The sequence below is a fragment of the Pogoniulus pusillus genome, chromosome 12 (assembly GCF_015220805.1).
Source record: "Pogoniulus pusillus isolate bPogPus1 chromosome 12, bPogPus1.pri, whole genome shotgun sequence".
Classification (NCBI taxonomy): Eukaryota; Metazoa; Chordata; class Aves; order Piciformes; family Lybiidae; genus Pogoniulus; species Pogoniulus pusillus.
In genome coordinates this window covers 14,569,721-14,586,093 of record NC_087275.1, presented here as the reverse complement: position 1 = coordinate 14,586,093, position 16,373 = coordinate 14,569,721, and positions in this window count along the sequence as shown.

The following is a 16,373-nucleotide window of genomic DNA, read 5'->3' as shown; positions in this document are numbered from 1 at the left end:
GCTTATCTTGCTATGTGCTATATTTCCATGGAAAACTGCAGCCTCTATAGATTTTGGTGTGCTCTGTCTGTATGTATATATAGAATTATAGAATAGAATCATAGAATCAGTCAGGGTTGGAAGGGACCGCAAGGATCATCTAGTTCCAACCTCCCTGCCATGGGCAGGGACACCCTACCCTAGAGCAGGCTGCCCACAGCCTCATCCAGCCTGGCCTTAAACACCTCCAGGGATGGTGTCTCAACCACCTCCCTGGGCAATCCATTCCAGCCTCTCACCACTGTCATGCTGAACAACCTACTCCTCACGTCCAGTCTGAATCTCCCCACCTCCAGCTGTGCTCCATTCCCCCTAGTCCTGTCACTCCCTGATATCCTATAAAGTCCCTCAGCTTTTTTTGTAGGTCCCCTTCAGATACTGGAAGGCCACAATAAGGTCAGCTTGGAGCTTCCTCTTCTCCAGACTGAGCATCCCCAACTCTTTCAGTCTTTCAGGAGAGGTGCTCCAGCTCTCTGATCATCCTTGTGGCCCTAATGTAAATATGTAAAGCTTTGCACAAACTTCATGAAAAGATTTGACAGATCCAACACATGGGAGACTTGTGCCACTGCTTGACTTGTGACCAAATGGTCACCTTGCTGTAGTCAAGGTTCTTTTCTGTTTATAAGAAAAATTGTCTAGCTGACAAAAATTCCAAGTATAATACTAGAGTTTTTAAAGAAAAAGAAAAAAACAACTTCAGATAAGCAATTAAAAAAATCTACCTCAAAATTTATCAGCTGAAATGTAGACTGAGTCTCCAAGTGTTATAATAAATAATTCAACCCAAAATAAAACTATAGGTTATGACTTACATCTTCACTACAAGCTAGGAATACAGTATCTGTAACACTGCAGCACTTCATTTCACAAACTGCATTTTTTTTTTTTTTGTGGGGGGGAAAGAGGGGAAAAATAATTATTTATGTAATCTCCCTAAAAGAAATGGAAAATCAGATAGTAAAATTGTGCAGTTATGGATCAGCTAACAAAGTAAATCCAAAACTTAAGAAACAATCAAATTAAACATCATCCTGTGACCACCTGTCTAAGAAAAATGAAGCATAGAATATGTACTCACTGTAGGTAGGAGTTAACTATATTTTTCCATGACTTTTAAAGGTCATAACATCTTAGTTGTGTCTATCTTAACAGAAAGGAGTTTTTGAGGGGGAATGATGGCAGTGGTGGTGATTTGTTTTTTTTATGATGAATAGTGGTGATGAATTTTTATATTAATCCTGAGTCCTGAGTTTGGTCTCTTCTAAAGATAAAAATCCACCCCACAGTCTAGATCTAGATGTTATGTTTATGTCTCAGAAAGATGAACACATTCAGCTTTGGTTTGGACCTGGCTTTATCTGTTACATTCAAGGAGTGTAAAATGGTTTTTTGATTTCAGATATCTGCTAACTCCTCCTAGAGCTGGTTTGTGTAAATAACTTATAACCTCCCTCTTCTCTTTTTCCTGACTGCTTCTACTCTGTAGCTGTTTTGATTCATAATGTAAACTCTTTGGTTCAGGGACTGTTTCCTTACTGAGTGTTGGCAGAGCACATAATCAACAGAATCATGCTCAAACCTAGCCTCTTGGCACTCCTGTAATTCAGTGATAGATGGGAGTAACATACTAACCTGGGAGCTCAGAATCTTTAAACTGCTAATACATAGTTCCTGGATACAACACCATTAGATTGGCTAGTCTTGTAATCTTATCTGGGTTCATTTTTCACAGTATCACAGTACCATCAGGGTTGGAAGAGATCATCAAGTCCAACCCTTTACCACAGAGCTCAAGGCTAGACCATGGCACCAAGTGCCACATCCAACCTTGCATTGAACAGCCCCAGGGACGGCGACTCCACCACCTCCCCGGGCAGCCCATTCCAGTGTCCAATGACTCTCTCAGTGAAGAACTTTCTCCTCACCTCCAGCCTAAATCTCCCCTGGTGCAGCCTGAGGCTGTGTCCTCTTGTTCTGGTGCTGGCCACCTGAGAGAAGAGAGCAACCTCCTCCTGGCCACAACCACCCCTCAGGTAGTTGTAGACAGCAATAAGGTCACCCCTGAGCCTCCTCTTCTCCAGGCTAACCAATCCCAGCTCCCTCAGCCTCTCCTCGTAGGGCTGTGCTCAAGGCCTCTCACCAGCCTCGTCGCTCTTCCTGTGTCCCTAAATTTGATCTTAGGAGCAGTAGTTCCCTTGGCTCCTTGCAGTTACTGGGATGCAAGAAGTCGCTGGGCAGCTAAACTGTTGGAGCAGGCACTGTTCAACCCTTGGATCTTAAACAGATGGGATATTTGGTCTCTCCAATCTCAGCTGTTGACTGAAAGCCATTTAATAACCATTACTATAAGCTGCTACTGCAGTGAACTCTGGCAGTTCTGCCTTTCCTCACTCCTTTGCTCCCATAGCATTCTCCTTGAGAAACTTGCAGCCCATGGCATAGACAGGTGGATTCTTTGCTGGGTTAAAAAGTCTCTGGACAGTTGGGCCCAAAGAGCTGTCATAAAGAGAGTTAAATTCATCTGGTGGCTAGTTATAAGTGGTATCCCTCAGGGCTTGGTACTGGGGCCAGTTCTGTTTAATATCTTTAGTAATGATGTGGGTGAGAGAGTAGAGTGCATCATCAGCAAGTTTGCAGATGACACTAAATTTAGCAGGAGCATTGATCTACTCAAGGGCAGGAAGGCAGTGCAGAGAGATCTGAACAGGTTAGATGCATGGTCTGAGGTCAACAGAATGAGGTTTAACAAGACCAAACACCAGGGCCTGCACTTTGGTCACAACAACCCCAAGAAATTTTATCGGAAGAGTGGCTGGCAAGCAGCCCAGTGGAGAAGGATCTGGAGATGATGGTGGTTGGCTGGCTGAACATGACCCAGCAGTGTGCCAGGTGTCCAAGAAGGCCAAGGATGTCCTGGCCTGTATCAAACTCCATGTGCCTGGTATAGAAGTGATTGTGCCCTTCTACTCATCACCAGTGAGGCCACAGCTTGAATACTTTGTTCAGCTATGGAAAGACATTGAAGTCCTGTAGTGTGTCCTGGCAATAGCAACAAGGCTAGTGAGGTAAGTTTGGAGGACATGTCATATGAGGGGTGGCCAGAGGAGCTGGGGTTGTTTAGTCTGAGGAAGAGAAACTTAAAGGCAGACCTTATTGTTCTATACAATTATTTGATAGGACATTGTAGTGAGGCTAGTGTTGGTCTCTTCTCCCAGGTAACTAGTAATAGGACAAGACAAAATGGGTCTAAGTTGTGCCAGGGGAAGTTTAGATTGGACGTTAGGAAAATGTTCTTTACTGATAGAGTGATGAGATGTTGGAACAGGCTACTCAGGGAATCACCTGAAGTATGCATCTCTGGAGGTGTTCAAGAAGCCTGTAGATGTGGTACTTCAGGATATGGTTTAGTGGCCATGGTAGCTGGGATATGGTTGGACTCAATGATCCTAAAGGTCTTTTCTAGCCTCAGGGATTCTGTGATTGTGGTGAGACAGCAAAGGCTGAAAGAGAGAGTGAATCTATGCCCTGAGATGTATTTAAGTCAAGATCTTTATGATGCTCTAGGGCTGGCTTCTCTGCTGAGAGAGAGAGATAGATTGGCCTGCAGTTTTCAAAAAAACCCTGTTTATCTACCAGTCTACCAGAGGAGGTTCTCACATTGGATGTTTTTGCTAGTATGTCTTTGAAGCTGTGTGCCTTAGGTCTGAACGTACGTGAAGTATATTCTATTGATAGGAATGCTTATGGTGTATACTGACAGCATTTGGCTTCTGACTTCTGGCTTTCTTTCTAACAGATCAGTCATGAAGTGGTTAAGTGTTATTTATAGCTCTTAGACATTCTTTAAGGATGAATACATCTACTGAATAAACAAGAGTCTTGGTGCTTGTGGGTAATTTATAGCAATTTTAATGTTAGGAGAAAACGGTGATCTCATACTACAGGCTGAAAACCTGTCCATTCATTACCACATGGCAATGGAATTTGGTTGAGTAGTTGACATAATCTGAAAAAGTTGAGATTTGCAGCATCCAGGTACCACTGAGCAGGGAAAGGCTCAGTTCTGTGTTCTAAGGGATTACATAGTTTTTTTCTCTCTCTCACGTTTTACTAATACTTGAGTATACAAGGTCAGAAACAATTTATATTCTTTTCAGAGCACTCCATTCACTATTTAATTGAAAAACATTAACTCTACCAGTGTTGGAATAAGGCAGTTTACAGAAAGCAGAAATTCAGGGCTTTTTCAGTGAGAACTTTAGAGTCAAACAATAACTTTTATGCCATGGTTCATTCACTGCAATGTAATTATGCCTGTGTACACTTTGAGTGCACAAAGAAATCCAGTCTTGGTCTGATATCAGTAAAAAACAGAGAACCCATCACCTTTACTGTGCAGTTGTCTCACTACTGAAATACTTCCTTGCTTCAGTTTCAATTTCTGGCTTCAGTGCACAGCTACTGATTTTAATTAGCCTTTTCCTCACTGGATTAAAGAGCTTTCAGAGCATTTAGCAATTTCTTCAGAGACCCATGCATTGTAAGTTACCCTCTTGTTTATGAAGGCACCTTCTCCAACCCTTGATTTCCTATTGTGGGTTTTGGGCTTTTTATTAGTGTTAGGGGTTTTTTTTTGTTAGGTTTTTTTTTCACATATGAGCCCAAGACATCAGAATTTTTCTAGCCATTGCTGGATGCTGGGGCAAATTAATCCTGATTTTCTTCTCCTCATGCTGCCAAGGATTGCTTCACTTACTGTGCCTCTTTTGTAGTGGCAGGAAACCACAACTGTTCTACACAGATGGGCAAGCAATGAGTAGATCACTCCCATCTTATTTTGTTCTTAAAACACATTCTCTTGAAGCCACAGCCCAGTAATGACTAAGATTGGCAGATTCTCCCACTGTCATTTTTTAGGTAGGAGAGACTCGCTTACTGCTAATGGCCCTTTGATTGCTTTTTCCACACTTTCTGGGCCATTGCCTACACTCTGGGCTTCTGTGACCAAATGGAGAGTCCAACCCACATTGCCTTTGACTAGCTCAGTGTCCATAAAATGAAACGGATTATTAAGTGAACACATGTGCATTCCTGAAATGATTACCACTCTCAGTTTTGATTTGTCTGTCCCTGTCCCCCTCTCCATTTTTTTTCCTCTCTGAAGAAATTCCAATGTCTCTGCTCTGTTGTATTTCTTCTCTTTAGCATTTGGCAGATACACCAAACAAGACTTCCAGAGTGCGAGGAGAGAGAGCTTGATCTCAAACAAACAAGCAGGCAAACAAACATTACCAACAACAATCTATATAAAGATACACATAGATACAGTTTATTTTAAAAGAAGAAATTGTGAAGGAAGAGCTCATGATTTAGGCACATCTATAACATTTCATTTTAAAAGGTGATTTTTAATATTTTTTGCTTCAATAGTTGGAATATACATTTAGCTCAGCACAGGTTTCCATGTTTTTATCTGAAATCATATCTTGATTGGCTGTGCATTCTAACCAGAACTGCAGTACAATTTTTCAATAATAGCTATTGGGTAGTAATAATTATTGTTAAGTAGATATTAAATATAAATGGACTTTATTGTCTCTTCTCTTTTTTCTCTCTCCCTGCTCCCAGCACACACTGGATATTATCTCTTGTTTGGTATTTCATAGAATCATAGAATCAACCAGGTTGGAGGAGACCTCCAAGATCATCCAGTCCAACCTAGCACCCAGCCCTGGCCAATCAACTAGACCATGGCATTAAGTGACTAATCCAGTCTTTGCTTGAACACTTCCAGGGACAGCGACTCCATCAATTATTTGATAACTATTACACAACATTTACAATTTCTTTCAGTGATTGCATGAATTTAACATATAGTCACACTATTCATCATTAAACTTCTTTCCTGTCTAACAATTTCCAAATTAAGACAATAAGAGTTTTCTTTATTAAATAATGTTGTTTGGTTTGGGTTTTTTTTTGCTTGGTTGAGTTTTTTTGGGGGCTTTTTTTTTGCATCTCGTGTAGTGCTCTGTGATCTGACTGTGCTTTGCTTATAAAGTTTTTTTTTAAGGAAAATTAATGAATATTTTTGTCCTGTAGTGAGCTCTGTTTGAATGACTTGAGCTATAAACTTTATAGAGTCTAATTTAGGGTCACTTTCCAATTTTGTAGTTAGAGCTTTTTAATAATCAGGCCTTGTTCTAATTAGTCTCAGTTACTGTTTTAATGTAAATAATAAGAAAATATACACAGATAATTAAATCTTTCTTTCATGAATCAAAATGATGTATTTATGTATTCCTACAAGTTTCATTATGCAGTCTTATCATACTTCTTATTGCTGCTTTTTTGTGATAAAAAACAGAATAAGCAACATAAAAATAATTTATAAATCTCTAGTAGGTTAAAGTGCAATGACATAAACACATACTGTAACTGAGATCCTAAGTCTCTGGAGGAAGAAGAAACAATCAGACATAAAAAGCATGTGGAATCTTGATGTTATACTCCCAATGTCATGTCTTGACAGCCTAATACTCTATTTTGTTTCAATTACAAGCTTTTTGTTCTTGCAGTACAAATAAATTTGCAAGGGGAGAAATGATCTCCTGCTCTGAACAATAGCATAGAATATGTATTTCAAATCTTCCTCAGAATTACTTCCATTAAAGCTGTCTGTATCAGTCATCTTGTAACACTGCTGTCTGAATTAAATAAAATAACCTGGTTTAGTGTTATTGTCTTTCCCTTTAATTTGAAATGTTTGAGACAATTTTAATTACCATTAGCATTAATATGTAGATAATCTATTTACAAGACAAGGTACAAAAAGTCTCTATTTGCATTACACAGGCATGCACATGCTGTACTTTATGTAGCTATTATACTACATCAGTATAGTAGGAGGAGGACATCAGGATTCACTTCAGTACTTCAGAATCCTTTTATAATCAATATAGGCTGCACAGCAGACTTAGTGCCAACAAACAGATTATGTGAGGTGTCTGTATTCCTTGGTAGCCTGTGCTAAATTGCATCTCCAGCTTGTGATAGATTGAGTCTGGATGTGATTATCAGTTTTGAAAAAGTATCATCAACTACTTTCCAAAAGAGACTTTTCATTTCATGTATTCTACTGAAACTTGAATTCCATTCATTTGTTAATCACTTTGTTGAGAAATCATTTGAACGGCACAGCCAATATGAAAAGATCATTGAAAACACTTGTACTTGCAAAGCTCTCTTGGCTTCACCAGGGTAATGTGGTCAGTGAGCAAAATCACTAAAGCATAAATAAGTAATGTTGCTACGTTCCTGTGCTTCTGTATGGTTAAAAGACTCTTAAGTTGTGCAAAAACTACATCTGTCAGCTGGAGACGTTCTCTTGCGCACATGGGCAGAGCCTGAGGAGGGGTGTTCTGGCCAGGGCTGAAATTTTCTGTTGTGTTGATTGCACACCTAGTAAGACATTGAAAATGACAGTATAGTTACAATACATTATATCTGATGAGTAAATTCCTGAGAAGATCATGTCTTGAAATGGAAAGAGAAATGTCTTTGGCAAGACAGTGCTCCTGGATCATACAAAAGGCATATTTAACCATGCACCATTTAGCCACACATTTTCTCTGCTCTCTTACCTGAAAACAAGGAAAGTGAAACAAACGCACACAGGAAACTGTGAGTTTCTCTCAATACCTGTTGGACTTTTACATCCTTATGTACATATATACATATATATATATATATATATATGATAACCAAATGCTGCCTTGGCTGAAGGGTAATTCCATATATAAGACAACATGTAGACAAAACAAGAATGTCCTCAGTCAGGGACAAGCTAAGTGAGCACTGACTTCGTTAGAGCAGCTCCTCAGTTGTGAAAACCAGTATGAATTCTGGGAAAAGCCCATTGTCCTGTAAAAGCATCAGTCAGGCTTGACTGGGCATGGGGTCCCCCACATACAATAAACTCTGCAGGATATTAGCTGGTTATTCAGAAAATAGTTAACCCCAGTTTGTTTGAGAACAATATGCTAAATGATATCAAAAGTTCTGAGGAACTGACTCATGTGAGGAGAGCATTCATTGGAAATTACGCAGAAATTAATGATGGTTTTCTTGACTGATAACTGTAAATGAGAACATAGTGTAAGAGTGAACACACCAGAACAACTCAGTGTTCCATGTAATCTGCTATATTGTCTCTGGTAGTGGGTAAATATTTACAGAAAGGTGATGTGGAGATACACCCATAACTACACATAAGACTCAATTCTGTCGCTGTAGGTTATAGTGAATAGCAGGGAACCTCTGTGAATAGTCTCTCTGGCTCTAAATATGTAGTGCTGTGCAATGCAAAAGCAATAGTTTTGCAGGGGAGGGAGAGGAAATACCTTTATGACCTCATATTATCCATTTGTACTCTCAGTCACTAAAATGATTGCCTCTTATAAAAATTATCTTTGCTAGTAGAGTAATGTGTGGGCAAATATTCCCTTTGACAATCCATGTGCTTTGGATCAGACTCAAAACCTACATATTATTCAAACTTAGCTTTCCTGGACTCCTACTGAATTATTTGCCCCCAAAAGGAAACATCTGACTCTCCATAAAACTGCAGTCAGTGGTGAGATTTCTGTCAAGCACTGCAGGTCTAGCATGCTCCTCGGGTTGATTGTAAATTGTGTGGTAATGCATTATGCAGAACCAAGATTCTGCACCAGCAGTTTTCAACCTGTGGCCCACCTGTGAATATGGAACAAGGGTCTATTGTCAGTAGATCCAATTTATTGCACAGTGTCCCTTTCATCAATGAAAAATTTGGGGGATCTGTAAATTCAAAACAAACAAACAAACAAACAAGCAAGCAAAAAAACCAAAACTCAACCAGCAGATTCAAGAACACTCCACTGTGCCCAGATAGGTAGCATCTAAGCAGGCTGCTTTTTTGCTTGTTTTAATTTTACAGTATCTTTATTACTGACCATGTAAATTAGTTTCTCTAAGGACTCACTAAGAGAAAATTAAAAGAAATGAAAAGGAATGGTGGAAGAGAAGAATAAACAACAGATGAATTTCATGAAGTTGATGAAGTTGTGGTTCACTTCATGCTCATATGTCTAGGTTTTCTGTCTAGGGAAGTGAAGTTACAGCAGAGGGATGATTCATAACAGGGTCTTGCTCTGATGTGGCAGTAGAGATGTGGCAAGACTCCGTTCTCTGATCAAGGAAGTTCAAATTGCTCCTGGGTCCTGTAATTTAGATTTAGAAGGAAATATATCTTGCCATAACAGTTAAGACAGTAAACTCCATCAGTTTATCCAGTTTAATCCACTTTTGCTCAAGTACTTTGGTGGGTAATCTAATTCAGACAGTGTGTCATTCTATTTCTCAATAATTTTATTTCAGTTAACCACATTTTACTAGTTGGTATTTGTTTTTGCAACCATAGTGATGAAATACATTTGTTGGCTACAGAGCTCTAAGCAGGTGTCTAGCTTTGTCAAATTTTAGTAGCTCAGAACTAATTCTAAGTAACACATTACTAATAACTGAAATTTAATCAATATAACCCTTTGTGTAAACAATGTAAGCCTTTTTTTCTCTAATATTAAATCACAAAACTCTTGATTTGGAATTAGCTAAGAAGATTTAAGAATATTTGTTAAGAATTAGATATATCTTCCAGTATTTTGCAATTAATTTTGCCTGGTTTTTTTTTTTATAAGAGTGTTGCTGTTTAGTAAGTAACTGTACTTTTCTCCTGGCTATATCTTGATTTGATTTAGTGTCTTCTGGCACAGGATGGTATCAATGTCATCTGTTATGCTATTGTTATGAGAGTGAGATCTGATTCTTAGTAACAGTGACAATTGATACCTTGAGTATATTTGCTGGCTGGTTATTAAAATCATAGAATCCTTTCAGTATTGTTGAAAATATCTTTATAACCAAGGTGCTTTGAGGTTCAGAGAAGGTTACTTTAATTACAAAACCCAATTATCTTCTACCTTAAAGCACAGGTGAAATACGCACACTCACAGGGTTTTTAGTTTTGGTTTTTGAAAATACAGGTTTGGTAATTTTTTAATTATATTTCTCTTCCTTCCCTTTATTTCTTTTCCAAGTAACCAGACTCGTGAAAATGGTTGTTTATTACAATAAAATGGTCATTTGAGTGTTGCAAAATGCATAAAATACACTCTTAAAATCACAGGTAAAGAGTTGTAATACCCTTACATCGTGCTGCAGAGGAGAGAACGCTTAGCTCCACTCCTACACATACACATAAGCCAACCACCCACTAAATATGTAGTCAGAAAGTACTGATAAAGTCACAGCAGTGATCTTTCTGTCTCCTTTCTTATGCCAATGATGTACATTCTGAATCACAAGGAATTAATTTGTGGCAAAACAAAATCAGTAGTGTACTCAGTGCCATGGTCTAGTTGACTGGATGGGGCTGGGTGACAGGTTGGACTGGATGATCTTGGAGGTCTCTTCCAACCTGATTGATTGATTCTATGATTCTATTCTATGATTCTACTGCATAGTTTCTTTTCTTTTTTTTTCACAGTATCTTGTCTGTCCTGATTCTGATGGAGAGTGAACTAACTGGTCTAGATTATTTCCTTCCTAAAATGTTAAATGTGTGTTTAAGACCCTTAATTTTTTCATGTGTATCTGCAACATTCGTGGCTCACTATAACAACCGTTTACCCAAAATGTTGTGTTTATTGGTGTTTCTTAGACTCATCCTTGTGCCAGTTTGTATGGTTTTGCTAATAAATGCAGTTATTATAGTGATCACAGCTTTCAAACTGTGTCTGCATATCCAATGATGTTTGTGCCTCTACTGGAGCTTGGAACACCTCCATTCAAAACTCTTTCCATTTTGAAAATTGGCTGTTTGTTTGCACTCTCTTTTTCATACGACTTAATTGGCTTTTAATGTATAACAGCATTCTACCCCATGGTTACAAATGTTCTGAACTGCCTCAAGTGGAACTGTCCATAGAATCAAAATTCTAGATATTTAATATCTCTCTTACCTTCAGCAGACTTTCTCAATAGCATTCCTGCTGACAGAATTTTGGCCTAAGCCCAGAAGTAGGGACTGAATTCTCAGAAGGAAATCTTTATTAAAAAGAAGGAAGCTGTACAACACAGATCCTCTTATTGATATACTTACCTTAAAATGCTTCTTTACTTCCCTTTGACTCTCTTACTTCATTGGAATAAGTTCAGAACAGAGACCATAACATCTCTGTAATTCTGAGCAAAACTGAAAAATGATTGAGAAATGTCTATTATGAAACTAACTCATTGCTAGTAGAGAGCAGTAAGTGAATACACAGAGGTCTGGATGTGCAAAAGGCTGTAGACATCTCTTTTAAAATCAGACTGTAAGTTAGTATCAGAGGAGAAAAAGACCTCTCTACTGATTTATGTAAATTATCAAGGAATTTTATTCAACATATAGTTAATTTTATTAATCAGTTACAGTCACTTAGCCCTTCTTTTCCTGGATAAGGTGATGAGACACTAATTACAATGTTTCTTGGTGTTTCATATTCTCGCATACATCCAATTCTTTTTGCTGGGAATTATTGATAGGTTGTTGAGCTGTTCATGCTTATGGGACAAGGAATTGGATTAATACAGGAATTTTTTTTTTAATTTCTTGAATCATATCTGAAAAATGTTCCTGCCTAACAGGATCTTACTTTTTTTGTAAACAGTATATAATTATATGTCAACAATTCAAGATATGAGGTGTTAGAATCATGCTGTTCAGAAAGAAAAAGATCTGTAAATGACAACGTACTAAGAGGACATTTGCCAAGAGAGGTATCTAAGTTTGAAGTTAAGTATCTCTATATGAACAATGACTAAATAGTCCCCAACATATATGTATATACACATACATACATATATATTCATATATTTCCCCTGAACTTAACTCCATTCTCTATAAGGGATATCAGCAAATAAAAAGTTGTTTGGAATAGAGATGTTTTTATGATTATCTATTTGACATGAATGACTGAAAGTGGAAATTGAATTGGAGAATTACCAGATATGGCAAGGACAAAAGTAAGATCCTTTAATTACAATGAAAATAAAATTAACTCCTGAAATGTTTCAGAAGTTCTAAGCATATTTGCAGCATTTCTAAATTTCTAACTGCTGCATTGTCTTCAGTGTACTGTGTTATCATAGCATCAAATCAGCATTTCAGGGAGCCCTGATTACCTTTTAACCAGGTGGCAAGAATAAGAAGTAGTCTCTAGCTTATATCTAAATATTTCTACAGTGAGTATCCAAACCTGATACTCTTTTTTCCTGGGCCCTTCAGCTTAGTCATTTTAGCTGTTTTATTTACATTGTCCTAAGAAGATACTGAAACAGTGACTGATTGGATTTTCAGCTCATTTTCAATTTTTGGTAGCTAAATCTGAAGAGTTTTGGAAACCATTTAGAAAATATATGCAAAGGAGGTTACTAAAAACATTAGTCAATTGGGAAATATCCCCTTTTCCTGACCGCATAGAGTGGAATAATAAATAACATGGATACAGCCTTCAACGGTGTACAACATTGTCACTGAATCAAAGTTGATGATGAGACAATAACTTAGATTTATGACCTGAACTGTTGCTCCTCTCAGTTTCCCATAAGTAGTTATATTAAATATCTTGTTAGAAGACATGAAATGCAAAATAGGAATGACGTGTGCCCATGGAATTGAATCCAGTGTATTGAATAAACTGTATTTGTTATGAAGATTTCATTGGAAAGATAAAATGCCAGTAAAATGACTGGAAGAACATACTTTTCTGTCTCCTCAGAAATATTATGAAATACTTACAAGTGTAACAGTCCACTTGGTAGATCCCTAAAGGATAATTTCCTTTCTTTGCCTCTCTATAGTTCCTTCCATTCCACGTACCGCATGCTTCTTTTATTTATTTTCCTTTTATACCATAAAACTTGACTGTTACCAGTTATATTTTGTTAGGATACAAAATAGCCCATTCAGCAATTGTTTTACATTCGCACCTTGCATTTCAAAAGAGGAAGAAAAATCACAGAAGAAAGTGCAGCTGAGGACAGGCAATATAATCCCTTTTACTTGTATTGTATTTGACTCTATGGAAACTGCCTGGCGCTATTAATGAAGTAGACTGCACTTCATCCTAAGTAAAGATGGCAGAATTTGAATACTTTTAAGAGGGAGAGAATTGAAACTGGATAGATTTTACTTATGAGCACAGCTTTTTGAAGGTAGAAGCTAAATTAGATTTTCCTCCAGTTCTGAAAAATATTTTGCCTGCAAAATAAGATAGATGAATAATTTCCTATTTCAGGGAGTGCCATTCCTAGGACATGCTGCAAATTCTCCAATACTTACCCTTCTGATTTTCATTACATATAAGAAGGTATCAGCTTAGACATCGAAACTGTAGGGATTGGTATGGTCCCTATGCCCTCTATTTTCATAGATTCATAGAATACCAGGTTGGAAGGGAGCTCAAGTCCAGCCTTTCAGGGTAAGAAGTTAAAGGAGACAGCCCAGTACCATGTCAAGATGGGCCTTGAAACTGTTTAATGTAGGGGAATCCATCACCTCCCTTGGGAGTTTATTCCAATGTCTAACAGACTGAATGGTGAGGTTTTTTTCTGGCATCCAGTCCAAATCTTCCCAGCAGCAAGTTGTGTCTGTTACCCCTTGTCATTATCGTGTGATGCTTGGTAAAAAGGGAGTCTCTCTCTCTCCTCATGATATCTGCCTTTTATGTACTTGTACATGGTTCTGAGGTTTCCACTAAGCCTTCTCTTCTCAAGGCTGAAGAAACAGTTCTCTCAGCCTTCCTTCATGTGATAGGTCTTCCAGTCATCTGATCCTTGTGGTCCTTCTCTGGACCCTTTCCAGTCTGTCTGCGTTATTCTTGTATAGGAGGGACCAAAACTGTATGCATTACTCAGGATAATATTTAGGGTAACACCTAAGATGAAATGGCTCTGGGTTTGCAAGTTTCATTCATGTTCCCAACTACATCAGCACCAGCAAAGGACACTCAGCCTCTCTGGATGGCAGACACCTGCTGGAAGCTGAGTAGTGGTGCTAGGAATGAGCCCTTACCAGCATCTATGATACGGCCATAGCATGTATGTGCCATGGGTAGTCAATGAGGTGCAAATAGGTCGAGTTGCCCATGATGGTGAGATGTAAAACATGATGGTGTGACCCTTATGTTATACCACACACACTCTTGTTGATGTCCATGGATGGCCAGCTTCTGGGATAGTTCACTCTTTTAAAGCAACTGTCCACAGCAGATAATAAGAGATCAAAAGTACACTTATTCCTGTTCTTAAACAGGCTCCTGAAAATGTTAGTTCCTGCCATCAGCACAGTGTCATCTTTCTGAGAGTCACTTAATCTACTGATTTCTACCTGTCTGTATTTTTTCACACCACCACCACTGCGTGGATGATGTAGGATCCAGTAAGTAATAGTGCTTATATTCTGATCTATATCTGTATAGATAGAACCTATCTCCAAGTTTTCCAGTGCTACACAGGCAAGTATGCATAAAGAGCCTTAAAGTTAGCAATCATTGATTGGTTCTGAGATTCTGAAAGATGCTAAACAAAATAAACTTCTAGCATATGACACACTGTTCTCTGTCAGTGTATGGTTCTCCCTCTCTGTTTTGCCTTTGAGCAAAAGATGCTATGAAGTACCTTTTTTTTTTTTTTTAATGGGGAATTTCTATGTTTTAAGCAGCTGCCATCCATCTTCCTTTGAACTGCAGCTATATCTTGACATTGTTTAATTTGCTTGCAATCAGTTTTTATTTTTATCCTTGGCAGGAACAGTTGTTTATTATGTAGAGAGGAGTAGCAATTCAATTACTTTATCACTGATTTGTAGCTTTGTTGTAGAGATGCTTCATTCACCTTATCAGTTCGCTTGCTCCTAATTAATTAATATGTTAAATTCATCAGCAAAGGATTTGCTTTATCAATATGTCTCATAGTTGTGATTTATATCCAGTATTAGTGCTATCACTGTCATGACAGATGGTATCTGTCTTCTATGGACATTTAGCTTGCTCCATTCATTTTACCAGCTGCTTTTATCTTACTCTTAGTCAGATTGCAAGAATTATAGCATGATGTAATAGATGATTCCACATATGCTACTAGTGCTTCCCATTTGGCTAGTTTAATATCTTCTCCTTGTCCAAAACTTGAAGAACTGCAGCTTGCTTTCCTTTTGCAAATTCTGTAATGGTAATGGAAAATGAAACGAAAATGTATTATAAGGATTTGGATTTAGGGATGTTCCGTGATAAACAAAGGTAACAGCAACAGTGCTGTAAGATTCTGAGGAGTGGATAAATGCTGTAAGTAAGTTTGTTGAAGAAAGATGAATTTGTTCTCTATGAACAAGTATTATGTACTGCTTTGAAGCATTATGTACTGTTTCAGTTACTAATAATGTACAGGTTCTGTATTTTATCTTTGTAATTCTTTTTCACTAGGAGGAAAGAATGAAAATATTTTGCCTTCTACTTCCACATTGTTGTGGTGGAATTGAAATCCTTATGTCTTCAACTTCAGATACAGAAGTTTCTATTTATATTGCCCATGACATATAACTCTCTATAAGTCATTAATTGTTCTGATACATGATTAGTCTAAAAAAAACAAAGAAAACTTGTAGAGGTAGATCATAAATCAGTAAGGAGATTGGACTGCATGCCAAGAGATTAAAAGCAACACCACTGAGTAGATGGAGGAAATATACTGTGTCTGTGTGTGTGACTCAGAGCAAAGCTGTTTTAAGCAGGTGTGAAATGACTGTGTCCAATTAAGGGAAAGAAAGCAGCGTCCATGTAATATGTGACTGATCAAGAAGGTAAAATGTTCTTAAGGATCATTATAAGGAATGCAAACAGCAGTGTAAATATGTTCACAATATTAGTTTTTTTCTTTTATATAATTATGTCAGCATTAACAATGAAATTCACACTACAATAAGAGAGTAGAATAAGTTTGGACAATAGTGTCTCCAAAATCTAATATTAAATCCTGCATTAAAAGAAGAAGTTTAAACTAGAAGTTAAATTTAAGAGCAGATATATTTTTGTCATCCTCAACAGATCCACTATCTGTGGAGGGCCCTGCATTTCAACTGTCAGTTTTGCTCAATCTGTTGCAATTGAAGTCTTGCTCATGTTAGAGTGGGAAAATTGTATATGCAAATTTTATAAACTAAGTAAAATAACAGTTTGAAATCCAGATTTGCA